Here is a 16,060-nt window from a genome sequence, read left to right on the forward strand (position 1 = left end):
CTGATTCGTGATCAGATATACAAGGCAGAGAATGAAATCAAAGACAACAAAACTTCATGCTACAAACGAGTGGAGAAATAGCAACATCGACGATAGTATCCGTACCCGCATTGAACAACACCTCGACATCCTCACAGACCAACATCACCTCAGCACTGAAACAAGGATTATCAAGAAACTAACAACATTATATGGAGGACCTATGGCAATTCCACGACCAAGAGATGGCTTCCTGAACCTTGCAGGAATTAACCTCACTGAGGACCAAGTCACTCTCCTAAATCTGGGCATAAACTGTCATGTTATGTCCAGACCGAGTGAGATGGCCCGGAAAGTAGAGTTGGAAATTCTGTTGGACGACATATTCGACCTCGAGACTCAAAAGAAGTTCACTACCAAAGATACCTTACAAGCAGAACTTATTGCAGAAGGAGGAAAGAATCGAGGCAACTACAGAAGCACCATACTGTCTCCCGAGCTTAAAGCGGCAGCTAAAAGCCTTCGTGAGAACAAGGAGATAGTTGTCAGGAGAGGTGACAAGTCGCCAATATATGTCATTCTTAAAAAAGACGAATATCTGGCAAAAATGAACATCATACTCTCTGACCAAACTAAGTTCCAAAGGGTAACGAAGGACACTACAGCCGAATTAAAAGCAAAGGTCAACAAACTGATCGAAACTGTGAACGCCAAGAAATCCGGACTCCACCTGCCAAAGATCATTGGGGAATATAAACCTGGATATGCGTATGGAAATGTCAAGACTCACAAGCCTGGAAACCCACTTCGGCCAATCATTAGCCAGATACCCACACCCACGTACAGACTGGCGAAGCGACTCAACGGCCTGCTGACTCCTTATGTTCCTTGCGCCTTCAGCCTGAAGTCTCCAAAGGAATTTGTTGACTTACTGCGGGGCACACGGGCCACAGGGATAAGAGCCTCGTTGGACGTAGAATCGCTGTTTACCAACGTACCTGTGGACGAGACAATCGGAATGATAGCCGACAGAGTGTATCGTGATCCAGCCTGTACTCCTCTTGACATACCAGAAAATATTCTGAGGAAACTACTCCAAGCTTGTACTAAAGAGGCACCCTTCTTGAGCCCGGATGGGCACATGTATAAGCAAGTAGATGGGGTCGCCATGGGTTCTCCCCTAGGTGTCCTGTTTGCAAACTTCTACATGGGTACCATCGAGCAAAAAGTCTTAGTCGACATGAACTTGAAACCGGCCATATACTGCAGGTATGGTGACGACATTTTTACACAGGTACCTGATGTCAGACATCTGCAGGAGCTGAAGGAGGCATTTGAGCAGAGTTCCGTGCTGCATTTCACTTACGAGATGGAAAAGGATGGGAAGCTGCCCTTTCTAGATGTAACAGTCATGGAAAAGGGCGGAGGTTTCCACACTGCAGTCTACACTAAGGACACAAACATAGGAATGTGCCTAAATGCCAACAGCGACTGCCCAGACAGGTACAAGAGGAGTGTTGTTAACGCATATGTCGACCGTGCTCTCAGCCACAGCTCAGAATGGAAGCAAGTCGACGAAGAACTCTGCAGGGTAAGGCAGGTCCTAGTCAATAACGGCTTCTCCAATGGTTTCGTCGAAGACATCATAAGAAGGAAAGTGAAAAGCCATGCAACCTCTGAAGAGACAACTAACACAACACCTATACCCCCTATTAGACTATTTTACAGGAACTTCTTTTCCACAGCTCATAAAACGGAGGAAAGGGTCCTGAAAGATATTGTTAATAGAAACGTTATCCCTACAGACAAAAATCAGAGGATACAACTGACGATTTACTATAAAACCAGAAAAACGGCCAGCCTACTCATGAGAAACTCTCCAGACACAAAACAGAACGCTTTAAAAGAGACTAACGTCGTCTATGCCTTCAAATGCCCACTTGGGGACTGTAAGCTCCAAAAAAAACAGTATATAGGCAAGACAACAACATCTCTTTCTAGGCGTTTAACGATGCATAAGCAACAGGGCTCCATTAAGGAACATATAATCTCTTCCCATAACCAAACCATCGCCAGAGAAATCCTAGCAAACAACACAGAAATCATCGATAGATACAGCGATAGCAGGCGGCTTGACGTTTGCGAGGCACTACACATCAAGAAGTCAACACCAGCAATCAACAGCCAATTATTGCACAAGTATATTCTACCCACCTCAAGACTCCGCTCCAATATAGAAGCATCAAGAAATATGGACCAATAGGCTTTCTACAAACACTTCTATTCAATACCCATTGTTTCTGTTCTGTCTTGTGTTGATACTTTTAATACCCTATTAATATCCCCTCTTGTTCTGTCTTGTGTTAATGCCACATCACCCCTCCCACCTCACTCAAATGTAGATATAAAATCAGAGATACGTAAGTTCTAATCAGTTGTGTATTTGTGAAGTCTTTGAAAATGTAATAAGTTTTACGAAACGCGCCCGTGTCGCGTCAGACTAGAAATAAAAATGAATTTTGGAGAAGTGATTTTTGATTTACCTCCAACAGTGAAGCGTAATGTACGAAAGATTGAGAAAATTTGTGTTAGAATTATTAATCTTACTTTTTCGGTCATATTTAATAATATATATATATATATATATATATATATATATATATATATATATATATTTCTTGATGCTTCTATATTGGAGCGGAGTCTTGAAGTGGGTAGAATAAAGTTGTGCATTAATTGGCTGTTGATTGCTGGTGTTGACTTCTTGATGTGTAGTGCCTCGCAGTCGTCAAGCCGTCTGCTATCGCTGTATCTATCGATGATTTCTGTGTTGTTTGCTAAGATTTCTCTGGTGATGGTTTGTTTGGGAAGAGATTATATGTTCCTTAATGGAGCCCTGTTGCTTATGCATCGTTAAACGCCTGGAAAGAGATGTTGTTGTCTTGCCTATATACTGTTTTTTTTTTTAGGCTTACAGTCCCCAAGAGGGCATTTGAAAGGCGTAGACGACGTTGGTCTCTTTTAAAGCGTTCTGCTTTGTGTCTGGAGAGTTTCTCATGAGTAGGCTGGCCGTTTTTCTGCTTTTATAGTAAATCGTCAGTTGTATCTTCTGATTTTTGTCTGTAGGGATAACGTTTCTACTGACAATATCTTTCAGGACCCTTTCCTCCGTTTTATGGGCTGTGGAAAAGAAGTTCCTGTAAAATAGTCTAATAGGGGGTATAGGTGTTGTGTTAGTTGTCTCCTCAGAGGTTGCATGGCGTTTCACTTTCCTTCTTATGATGTCTTCCACGAAACCATTGGAGAAGCCGTTGTTGACTAGGACCTGCCTTACCCTACAGAGTTCTTCGTCGACTTGCTTCCATTCTGAGCTGTGGCTGAGGGCACGGTCGACATAAGCGTTAACAACACTCCTCTTGTACCTGTCCGGGCAGTCACTGTTGGCATTCAGGCACATTCCTATGTTTGTTTCCTTAGTGTTGACTGCAGTGTGGAAAGCTCCGCTCCTTTCCATGACTGTTACATCTAGAAAGGGCAGCTTCCCATCCTTCTCCATCTCGTAAGTGAAACGCAACACAGAATTCTGCTCAAATGCTTCCTTCAGCTCCAGCAGATGTCTGACATCAGGTACCTGTATAAAAATGTCGTCAACACACCTGCAGTATATGGCCGGTTTCAAGTTCATGTCGATTAAGACTTTTCGCTCGATGGTACCCATGTAGAAGTTTGCAAACAGGACACCTGGGGGAGAACCCATGGCGAACCCATCTACTTGCTTATACATGTGTCCATCCGGGCTCAAGAAGGGTGCCTCTTTAGTACAAGCTTGGAGTAGTTTCCTTAGACTGTTTTCTGGTATGTCAAGAGGAGTACAGGCCGGATCACGGTACACTCTGTCGGCTATCATCCCGATTGTTTCATCCACAGGTACGTTGGTAAATAGAGATTCTACGTCCAATGAGGCTCTTATCCCTGTGGCCCGTGTGCCCCGCAGCAAGTCAACAAATTCCTTTGGAGACTTCAGGCTGTAGGAGCAAGGGACATAAGGAGTCAGCAAGCCGTTGAGTCATTTCGCCAGTCTGTACGTGGGTGTGGGTGTCTGGCTGATGATTGGCTGAAGTGGGTTTCCAGGCTTGTGTGTCTTGACATTTCCATACGCATATCCAGGTTCATATTCCCCAATAATCTTTGGCAGGTGGAGTCCAGATTTCTTGGCGTTCACAGTTTCGATCAATTGATCTGAACGCCAAGAAATCAAGATTATATGTATATATATATATATATATATATATATATATATATATATATATATATATATATATATATATATTCATATATATATATATATATATATATATATATATATATATATATATATATATATATATATATATATATTATTAAATATGACCGAAAAAGTAAGATTAATAATTCTAACACGAATTTTCTCAATCTTTCGTACATTTCGTTTCAACTGTTGGAGGTAAATCAAAAATCAATTCTCCAAAATTCATTTTTATTTCTAGTCTGACGCGACACGAGCGCGTTTCGTAAAACTTATTACATTTCAAAGACTTTAGTTCACAAATACACAACTGAATAGAACTTACGCATCTCCGATATTATATCTACATTTGAGTGAGGTGGAAGGGGTGATGTGGCATTAACACAAGACAGAACAAGATGTGGTATTAATAGGGTATTAATTTCATCAACACAAGACAGAACAAGAGTATTAATAGGGTATTAATTTTATCAACACAAGACAGAACACGAAACAATGGATATTGAATAGAAGTGTTTGTAGAAAGCCTATTGGTCCATATTTCTTGATGCTTCTATATTGGAGCGGAGTCTTGAGGTGGGTAGAATTTAGTTGTGCAATAATTGGCTGTTGATTGCTGGTGTTGACTTCTTGATGTGTAGTGCTCGCAAACGTCAAGCCGCCTGCTATCGCTGTATCTATCGATGTTTTCTGTGTTGTTTACTAGGATTTCTCTGGTGATGGTTTGGTTGTGGGAAGAGATTATATGTTCCTTAATGGAGCCCTGTTGCTTATGCATCGTTAAACGCCTAGAAAGAGATGTTGTTGTCTTGCCTATATACTGTTTTTTTTGGAGGCTTACAGTCCCCAAGAGGGCATTTGAAGGCATAGACGACGTTAGTTTCTTTTAAAGCGTTCTGTTTTGTGTCTGGAGAGTTTCTCATGAGTAGGCTGGCCGTTTTTCTGGTTTTATAGTAAATCGTCAGTTGTATCCTCTGATTTTTGTCTGTAGGGATAATGTTTCTATTAACAATATCTTTCAGGACCCTTTCCTCCGTTTTATGAGCTGTGGAAAAGAAGTTCCTGTAAAATAGTCTAATAGGGGGTATAGGTGTTGTGTTAGTTGTCTCTTCAGAGGTTGCATGGCTTTTCACTTTCCTTCTTATGATGTCTTCGACGAAAACCATTGGAGAAGCCGTTATTAACTAGGACCTACCTTACCCTACAGAGTTCTTCGTCGACTTGCTTCCATTCTGAGCTGTGGCTGAGAGCACGGTCGACATATGCGTTAACAAACACTCCTCTTGTACCTGTCTGGGCAGTCGCTGTTGGCATTTAGGCACATTCCTATGTTTGTTTCCTTAGTGTAGACTGCAGTGTGGAAACCTCCGCCCTTTTCCATGACTGTTACATCTAGAAAGGGCAGCTTCCCATCCTTTTCCATCTCGTAAGTGAAATGCAGCACGGAACTCTGCTCAAATGCCTCCTTCAGCTCCTGCAGATGTCTGACATCAGGTACCTGTGTAAAAATGTCGTCAACATACCTGCAGTATATGGCCGGTTTCAAGTTTCATGTCGACTAAGACTTTTTGCTCGATGGTACCCATGTAGAAGTTTGCAAACAGGACACCTAGGGGAGAACCCATGGCGACCCCATCTACTTGCATATACATGTGCCCATCCGGGCTCAAGAAGGGTGCCTCTTTAGTACAAGCTTGGAGTAGTTTCCTCAGAATATTTTCTGGTATGTCAAGAGGAGTACAGGCTGGATCACGATACACTCTGTCGGCTATCATTCCGATTGTCTCGTCCACAGGTACGTTGGTAAACAGCGATTCTACGTCCAACGAGGCTCTTATCCCTGTGGCCCGTGTGCCCCGCAGTAAGTCAACAAATTCCTTTGGAGACTTCAGGCTGAAGGCGCAAGGAACATAAGGAGTCAGCAGGCCGTTGAGTCGCTTCGCCAGTCTGTACGTGGGTGTGGGTATCTGGCTAATGATTGGCCGAAGTGGGTTTCCAGGCTTGTGCGTCTTGACATTTCCATACGCATATCCAGGTTTATATTCCCCAATGATCTTTGGCAGGTTGAGTCCGGATTTCTTGGCGTTCACAGTTTCGATCAGTTTGTTGACCTTTGCTTTTAATTCGGCTGTAGTGTCCTTCGTTACCCTTTGGAACTTAGTTTGGTCAGAGAGTATGATGTTCATTTTTGCCAGATATTCGTCTTTTTTTAAGAATGACATATATTGGCGACTTGTCACCTCTCCTGACAACTATCTCCTTGTTCTCACGAAGAACAAGGAGATAGCTGAACCTTTTTGTCTTGTGTTAATGCCACATCACCCCTTCCACCTCACTCAAAATGTAGATATAATATCGGAGATGCGTAAGTTCTATTCAGTTGTGTATTTGTGAACTAAAGTCTTTGAAAATGTAATAAGTTTTACGAAACGCGCTCGTGTCGCGTCAGACTAGAAATAAAAATGAATTTTGGAGAATTGATTTTTGATTTACCTCCAACAGTGAAACGAAATGTACGAAAGATTGAGAAAATTCGTGTTAGAATTATTAATCTTACTTTTTCGGTCATATTTAATAATATATGTCTACAGGAAAGACTGCTACCAAAATATACTAATATTAAAGCGCACGACCCAGCAGCAAGGAATCAAGCCTTCACGATAAAATATCGCCAGGATCTGATTCGTGATCAGATATACAAGGCAGAGAATGAAATCAAAGACAACAAAACTTCATGCTACAAAACGAGTGGAGAAATAGCAACATCGACGATAGTATCCGTACCCGCATTGAACAACACCTCGACATCCTCACAGACCAACATCACCTCAGCACTGAAACAAGGATTATCAAGAAACTAACAACATTATATGGAGGACCTATGGCAATTCCACGACCAAGAGATGGCTTCCTGAACCTTGCAGGAATTAACCTCACTGAGGACCAAGTCACTCTCCTAAATCTGGCATAAACTGTCATGTTATGTCCAGACCGAGTGAGATGGCCCGGAAAGTAGAGTTGGAAATTCTGTTGGACGACATATTCGACCTCGAGACTCAAAGAAGTTCACTACCAAAGATACCTTACAAGCAGAACTTATTGCAGAAGGAGGAAAGAATCGAGGCAACTACAGAAGCACCATACTGTCTCCCGAGCTTAAAGCGGCAGCTAAAAGCCTTCGTGAGAACAAGGAGATAGTTGTCAGGAGAGGTGACAAGTCGCCAATATATGTCATTCTTAAAAAGACGAATATCTGGCAAAAATGAACATCATACTCTCTGACCAAACTAAGTTCCAAAGGGTAACGAAGGACACTACAGCCGAATTAAAAGCAAAGGTCAACAAACTGATCGAAACTGTGAACGCCAAGAAATCCGGACTCCACCTAGCCAAAGATCATTGGGGAATATAAACCTGGATATGCGTATGGAAATGTCAAGACTCACAAGCCTGGAAACCCACTTCGGCCAATCATTAGCCAGATACCCACACCCACGTACAGACTGGCGAAGCGACTCAACGGCCTGCTGACTCCTTATGTTCCTTGCGCCTTCAGCCTGAAGTCTCCAAAGGAATTGTTGACTTACTGCGGGGCACACGGGCCACAGGGATAAGAGCCTCGTTGGACGTAGAATCGCTGTTTACCAACGTACCTGTGGACGAGACAATCGGAATGATAGCCGACAGAGTGTATCGTGATCCAGCCTGTACTCCTCTTGACATACCAGAAAATATTCTGAGGAAACTACTCCAAGCTTGTACTAAAGAGGCACCCTTCTTGAGCCCGGATGGGCACATGTATAAGCAAGTAGATGGGGTCGCCATGGGTTCTCCCCTAGGTGTCCTGTTTGCAAACTTCTACATGGGTACCATCGAGCAAAAAGTCTTAGTCGACATGAACTTGAAACCGGCCATATACTGCAGGTATGGTGACGACATTTTTACACAGGTACCTGATGTCAGACATCTGCAGGAGCTGAAGGAGGCATTTGAGCAGAGTTCCGTGCTGCATTTCACTTACGAGATGGAAAAGGATGGGAAGCTGCCCTTTCTAGATGTAACAGTCATGGAAAAGGGCGGAGGTTTCCACACTGCAGTCTACACTAAGGACACAAACATAGGAATGTGCCTAATGCCAACAGCGACTGCCCAGACAGGTACAAGAGGAGTGTTGTTAACGCATATGTCGACCGTGCTCTCAGCCACAGCTCAGAATGGAAGCAAGTCGACGAAGAACTCTGCAGGGTAAGGCAGGTCCTAGTCAATAACGGCTTCTCCAATGGTTTCGTCGAAGACATCATAAGAAGGAAAGTGAAAAGCCATGCAACCTCTGAAGAGACAACTAACACAACACCTATACCCCCTATTAGACTATTTTACAGGAACTTCTTTTCCACAGCTCATAAAACGGAGGAAAGGGTCCTGAAAGATATTGTTAATAGAAACGTTATCCCTACAGACAAAAATCAGAGGATACAACTGACGATTTACTATAAAACCAGGAAAAACGGCCAGCCTACTCATGAGAAACTCTCCAGACACAAAACAGAACGCTTTAAAAGAGACTAACGTCGTCTATGCCTTCAAATGCCCACTTGGGGACTGTAAGCTCCAAAAAAAACAGTATATAGGCAAGACAACATCTCTTTCTAGGCGTTTAACGATGCATAAGCAACAGGGCTCCATTAAGGAACATATAATCTCTTCCCATAACCAAACCATCGCCAGAGAAATCCTAGCAAACAACACAGAAATCATCGATAGATACAGCGATAGCAGGCGGCTTGACGTTTGCGAGGCACTACACATCAAGAAGTCAACACCAGCAATCAACAGCCAATTATTGCACAAGTATATTCTACCCACCTCAAGACTCCGCTCCAATATAGAAGCATCAAGAAATATGGACCAATAGGCTTTCTACAAACACTTCTATTCAATACCCATTGTTTCTGTTCTGTCTTGTGTTGATACTTTTAATACCCTATTAATATCCCCTCTTGTTCTGTCTTGTGTTAATGCCACATCACCCCTCCCACCTCACTCAAATGTAGATATAAAATCAGAGATACGTAAGTTTCTAATCAGTTGTGTATTTGTGAAGTCTTTGAAAATGTAATAAGTTTTACGAAACGCGCCCGTGTCGCGTCAGACTAGAAATAAAAATGAATTTTGGAGGAAGTGATTTTTGATTTACCTCCAACAGTGAAGCGTAATGTACGAAAGATTGAGAAAATTTGTGTTAGAATTATAATCTTACTTTTTCGGTCATATTTAATAATATATATATATATATATATATATATATATATATATGTATATATATTTCTTGATGCTTCTATATTGGAGCGGAGTCTTGAAGTGGGTAGAATAAAGTTGTGCATTAATTGGCTGTTGATTGCTGGTGTTGACTTCTTGATGTGTAGTGCCTCGCAGTCGTCAAGCCGTCTGCTATCGCTGTATCTATCGATGATTTCTGTGTTGTTTGCTAAATATTTCTCTGGTGATGGTTTGTTTGGGAAGAGATTATATGTTCCTTAATGGAGCCCTGTTGCTTATGCATCGTTAAACGCCTGGAAAGAGATGTTGTTGTCTTGCCTATATACTGTTTTTTTTTTTAGGCTTACAGTCCCCAAGAGGGCATTTGAAAGGCGTAGACGACGTTGGTCTCTTTTAAAGCGTTCTGCTTTGTGTCTTGAGAGTTTCTCATGAGTAGGCTGGCCGTTTTTCTGCTTTTATAGTAAATCGTCAGTTGTATCTTCTGATTTTTGTCTGTAGGGATAAACGTTTCTACTGACAATATCTTTCAGGACCCTTTCCTCCGTTTTATGGGCTGTGGAAAAGAAGTTCCTGTAAAATAGTCTAATAGGGGGTATAGGTGTTGTGTTAGTTGTCTCCTCAGAGGTTGCATGGCGTTTCACTTTCCTTCTTATGATGTCTTCCACGAAACCATTGGAGAAGCCGTTTGTTGACTAGGGACCTGCCTTACCCTACAGAGTTCTTCGTCGACTTGCTTCCATTCTGAGCTGTGGCTGAGGGCACGGTCGACATAAGCGGTTAACAACACTCCTCTTGTACCTGTCCGGGCAGTCACTGTTGGCATTCAGGCACATTCCTATGTTTGTTTCCTTAGTGTTGACTGCAGTGTGGAAAGCTCCGCTCCTTTCCATGACTGTTACATCTAGAAAGGGCAGCTTCCCATCCTTCTCCATCTCGTAAGTGAAACGCAACACAGAATTCTGCTCAAATGCTTCCTTCAGCTCCAGCAGGATGTCTGACATCAGGTACCTGTATAAAAATTGTCGTCAACACACCTGCAGTATATGGCCGGTTTTCAAGTTCATGTCGATTAAGACTTTTCGCTCGATGGTACCCATGTAGAAGTTTGCAAACAGGACACCTGGGGGAGAACCCATGGCGAACCCATCTACTTGCTTATACATGTGTCCATCCGGGCTCAAGAAGGGTGCCTCTTTAGTACAAGCTTGGAGTAGTTTCCTTAGACTGTTTTCTGGTATGTCAAGAGGAGTACAGGCCGGATCACGGTACACTCTGTCGGCTATCATCCCGATTGTTCATCCACAGAATACGTTGGTAAATAGAGATTCTACGTCCAATGAGGCTCTTATCCCTGTGGCCCGTGTGCCCCGCAGCAAGTCAACAAATTCCTTTGGAGACTTCAGGCTGTAGGAGCAAGGGACATAAGGAGTCAGCAAGCCGTTGAGTCATTTCGCCAGTCTGTACTGTGGGTGTGGGTGTCTGGCTGATGATTGGCTGAAGTGGGTTTCCAGGCTTGTGTGTCTTGACATTTCCATACGCATATCCAGGTTCATATTCCCCAATAATCTTTGGCAGGTGGAGTCCAGATTTCTTGGCGTTCACAGTTTCGATCAATTGATCTGAACGCCAAGAAATCAAGATTATATGTATATATATATATATATATATATATATATATATATATATATATATATATATATATATATATATATATATATATATATATTAGTATATTTTGGTAGCAGTCTTTCCTGTAGACATATATTATTAAATATGACCGAAAAAGTAAGATTAATAATTCTAACACGAATTTTCTCAATCTTTCGTACATTACGCTTCACTGTTGGAGGTAAATCAAAAATCACTTCTCCAAAATTCATTTTTATTTTTAGTCTGACGCGACACCGGGCGCGTTTCATAAAACTTATTACATTTTCAAAGACTTCACAAATACACAACTGATTAGAACTTGCGTTTCCTGATTTTATATCTACATTTGAGTGAGGTGGGAAGGGTGATGTGGCATTACAGTTGAGTGAGGTGGGAAGGGTGATGTTGGCATTAACACAAGGGACAGAACCATAGGGGATATTAATAGGGTTTTAAAAGTATCAAACACAAGACGAGAACAGAAACAATGGGTATTGAATAGAATTGGTTTGTAGAAAGCCTAATTGGGTCCATAATTTCTTGAATGCATCTATAAGTTGGAGCGGAGTCTTGAGGTGGGTAGAATCAGAGTTGGTGCAATAATTGGCTGTTGATTGCTGGTGTTGACTTCTTGATGTGTAGTGCCTCGCAAACGTCAAGCCGTCTGCTATCGCTGTATCTATCGATGATTTCTGTGTTGTTTACTAGGATTTCTCTGGCGATGGTTTGGTTATGGGAAGAGATTATATGTTCCTTAATGGAGCCCTGTTGTTTATGCATCGTTAAACGCCTAGAAAGAGATGTTGTTGTCTTGCCTATATACTGGGTTTTTTGGAGCTTACAGTCCCCAAGTGGGCATTTGAAGGCATAGACGACGTAAGTCTCTTTTAAAGCGTTCTGTTTTGTGTCTGGGTAGTTTCTCATGAGTAGGCTGGCCGTTTTTCTGGTTTTATAGTAAATCGTCAGTTGTATCCTCTGATTTTTGTCTGTAGGGATAACGTTTCTATTAACAATATCTTTCAGGACCCTTTCCTCTGTTTTATGAGCTGTGGAAAAGAAGTTCCTGTAAAATAGTCTAATAGGGGGTATAGGTGCAAAAGTCTTAGTCGACATGAACTTGAAACCGGCCATATACTGCAGGTATGTTGACGACATTTTTACACAGGTACCTGATGTCAGACATCTGCAGGAGCTGAAGGAGGCATTTGAGCAGAGTTCCGTGCTGCGTTTCACTTACGAGACGGAAAAGGATGGGAAGCTGCCTTTTCTAGATGTAACAGTCATGGAAAAGGGCGGAGGTTTCCACACTGCAGTCTACACAAAGGAAACAAACATAGGAATGTGCCTAAATGCCAACAGCGACTGCCCTGACAGGTACAAGAGGAGTGTTGTTATCGCATACGTCGACCGTGCTCTCAGCCACAGCTCAGAATGGAAGCAAGTCGACGAAGAACTCTGTAGGGTAAGGCAGGTCCTAGTCAATAACGGCTTCTCCAATGGTTTCATCGAAGACGTCATAAGAAGGAAAGTGAAAAGCCGTGCAACCTCCGAAGAGACAACTAACACAACACCTATACCCCCTATTAGACTATTTTACAGGAACTTCTTTTCCACAGCTCATAAAACAGAGGAAAGGGTCCTGAAAGATATTGTTAATAGAAACGTTATCCCTACAGACAAAAATCAGAGGATACAACTGACGATTTACTATAAAACCAGAAAAACGGCCAGCCTACTCATGAGAAACTCTCCAGACACAAAACAGAACGCTTTAAAAGAGACTAACGTCGTCTATGCCTTCAAATGCCCACTTGGGGACTGTAAGCTCCAAAAAACCCAGTATATAGGCAAGACAACAACATCTCTTTCTAGGCGTTTAACGATGCATAAACAACAGGGCTCCATTAAGGAACATATAATCTCTTCCCATAACCAAACCATCGCCAGAGAAATCCTAGTAAACAACACAGAAATCATCGATAGATACAGCGATAGCAGACGGCTTGACGTTTGCGAGGCACTACACATCAAGAAGTCAACACCAGCAATCAACAGCCAATTATTGCACAACTATATTCTACCCACCTCAAGACTCCGCTCCAATATAGAAGCATCAAGAAATATGGACCAATAGGCTTTCTACAAACACTTCTATTCAATACACATTGTTTCTGTTCTGTCTTGTGTTGATACTTTTAAAACCCTATTAATATCCCCTAGTGTTCTGTCTTGTGTTAATGCCACATCACCCTTCCCACCTCACTCAAATGTAATGCCACATCACCCTTCCCACCTCACTCAAATGTAGATATAAAATCAGGGAAACGCAAGTTCTAATCAGTTGTGTATTTGTGAAGTCTTTGAAAATGTAATAAGTTTTACGAAACGCGCCCGTGTCGCGTCAGACTAAAAATAAAAATGAATTTTGGAGAAGTGATTTTTGATTTACCTCCAACAGTGAAGCGTAATGTACGAAAGATTGAGAAAATTCGTGTTAGAATTATTAATCTTACTTTTTCGGTCATATTTAATAATATATATATATATATATATATATATATATATATATATATATATATATATATATATATATATATATATATATATATATATATATATATATATATATATATATATATATATATATTATATATATATATATATATATATATATATATATAGATATTAATATATATACCTATATATATATTATTAAATATGCACCGAAAAGTTAAAGATTAATAATTGCTAACACGAATTTTCCTCACTCTTTCGTACCTTTCGTTTCCACTGTTGGAGGGTAAATCAAAAATCAATTCTCCAAAATTCATTTTTATTTCTAGTCTGACGCGACACGAGGCGCGTTTCGTAAAAACTTATTACATATTTTCAAAGACTTTAGTGTCACAAATACACAACTGAATAGAACTTACCGCATCTCCGATATTATATCTACATTTGAGTGAGGTGGAAGGGGTGATGTTGCATTAACACAAGACAGAACAAGATGTGGTATTTAATAGGGTATTAATTTCATCAACACAAGACAGAACAAGAGTATTAATAGTGGTATTAATTTCATCAACACAAGACAGAACACGAAACAATGGATATTGAATAGAAGTGTTTGTAGAAAGCCTATTGGTCCATATTTCTTGATGCTTCTATATTGGAGCTGAGTCTTGAGGTGGGTAGAATATTAGTTGTGCAATAATTGGCTGTTGATTGCTGGTGTTGACTTCTTGATGTGTAGTGCCTCGCAAACGTCAAGCCGCCTGCTATCGCTGTATCTATCGATGATTTTCTGTGTTGTTTACTAGGATTTCTCTGGCGATGGTTGGTTGTGGGAAGAGATTATATGTTCCTTAATGGAGCCCTGTTGCTTATGCATCGTTTAAACGCCTAGAAAGAGATGTTGTTGTCTTGCCTATATACTGGGTTTTTTTTGGAGCTTACAGTCCCCAAGAGGGCATTTGAAGGCAATAGACGACGTTAGTCTCTTTTAAAAGCGTTCTGTTTTGTGTCTGGAGAGTTTCTCATGAGTAGGCTGGCCGTTTTTCTGGTTTTATAGTAAATCGTCAGTTGTATCCTCTGATTTTTGTCTGTAGGGATAACGTTTCTATTAACAATATTCTTTCAGGACCCTTTCCTCCGTTTTATGAGCTGTGGAAAAGAAGTTCCTGTAAAATAGCTCTAATAGGGGGTACAGGTGTTGTGTTAGTTGTCTCTTCAGAGGTTGCATGGCTTTTCACTTTCCTTCTTATGATGTCTTCGACGAAACCATTGGAGAAGCCGTTATTGACTAGGACCTGCCTTACCCTACAGAGTTCTTCGTCGACTTGCTTCCATTCTGAGCTGTGGCTGAGAGCACGGTCGACATATGCGTTAACAACACTCCTCTTGTACCTGCCTGGGCAGTCGCTGTCTGCATTTAGGCACATTCCTATGTTTGTTTCCTTAGTGTAGACTGCAGTGTGGAAACCTCTGCCCTTTTCCATGACTGTTACATCTAGAAAGGGCAGCTTCCCATCCTTTTCCATCTCGTAAGTGAAATGCAGCACGGAACTCTGCTCAAATGCCTCCTTCAGCTCCTGCAGATGTCTGACATCAGGTACCTGTGTAAAAATGTCGTCACCATACCTGCAGTATATGGCCGGTTTCAAGTTCATGTCGACTAAGACTTTTTGCTCGATGGTACCCATGTAGAAGTTTGCAAACAGGACACCTAGGGGAGAACCCATGGCGACCCCATCTACTTGCATATACATGTGCCCATCCGGGCTCAAGAAGGGTGCCTCTTTAGTACAAGCTTGGAGTAGTTTCCTCAGAATATTTTCTGGTATGTCAAGAGGAGTACAGGCTGGATCACGATACACTCTGTCGGCTATCATTCCGATTGTCTCGTCCACAGGTACGTTGGTAAACAGCGATTCTACGTCCAACGAGGCTCTTATCCCTGTGGCCCGTGTGCCCCGCAGTAAGTCAACAAATTCCTTTGGAGACTTCTGGCTGAAGGCGCAAGGAACATAAGGAGTCAGCAGGCCGTTGAGTCGCTTCGCCAGTCTGTACGTGGGTGTGGGTATCTGGCTAATGATTGGCCGAAGTGGGTTTCCAGGCTTGTGCGTCTTGACATTTCCATACGCATATCCAGGTTTATATTCCCCAATGATCTTTGGCAGGTGGAGTCCGGATTTCTTGGCGTTCACAGTTTCGATCAGTTTGTTGACCTTTGCTTTTAATTCGGCTGTAGTGTCCTTCGTTACCCTTTGGAACTTAGTTTGGTCAGAGAGTATGATGTTCATTTTTGCCAGATATTCGTCTTTTTTAAGAATGACATATATTGGCGACTTGTCACCTCTCCTGACA

General features: G+C 41.7%; 1 protein-coding gene across 1 annotated transcript in view; it reads left to right on the top strand.

Annotated features, from left to right (window-relative positions):
- The window catches only part of LOC138370389 (mucin-7-like), a 156,296-nt gene that overhangs the window by 40,122 nt on the left and 100,114 nt on the right, over positions 1 to 16,060 (top strand). The window lies entirely within an intron of this gene.

The sequence above is a fragment of the Procambarus clarkii genome, chromosome 32 (genome assembly GCF_040958095.1).
Source record: "Procambarus clarkii isolate CNS0578487 chromosome 32, FALCON_Pclarkii_2.0, whole genome shotgun sequence".
Lineage (NCBI taxonomy): Eukaryota > Metazoa > Arthropoda > Malacostraca > Decapoda > Cambaridae > Procambarus > Procambarus clarkii.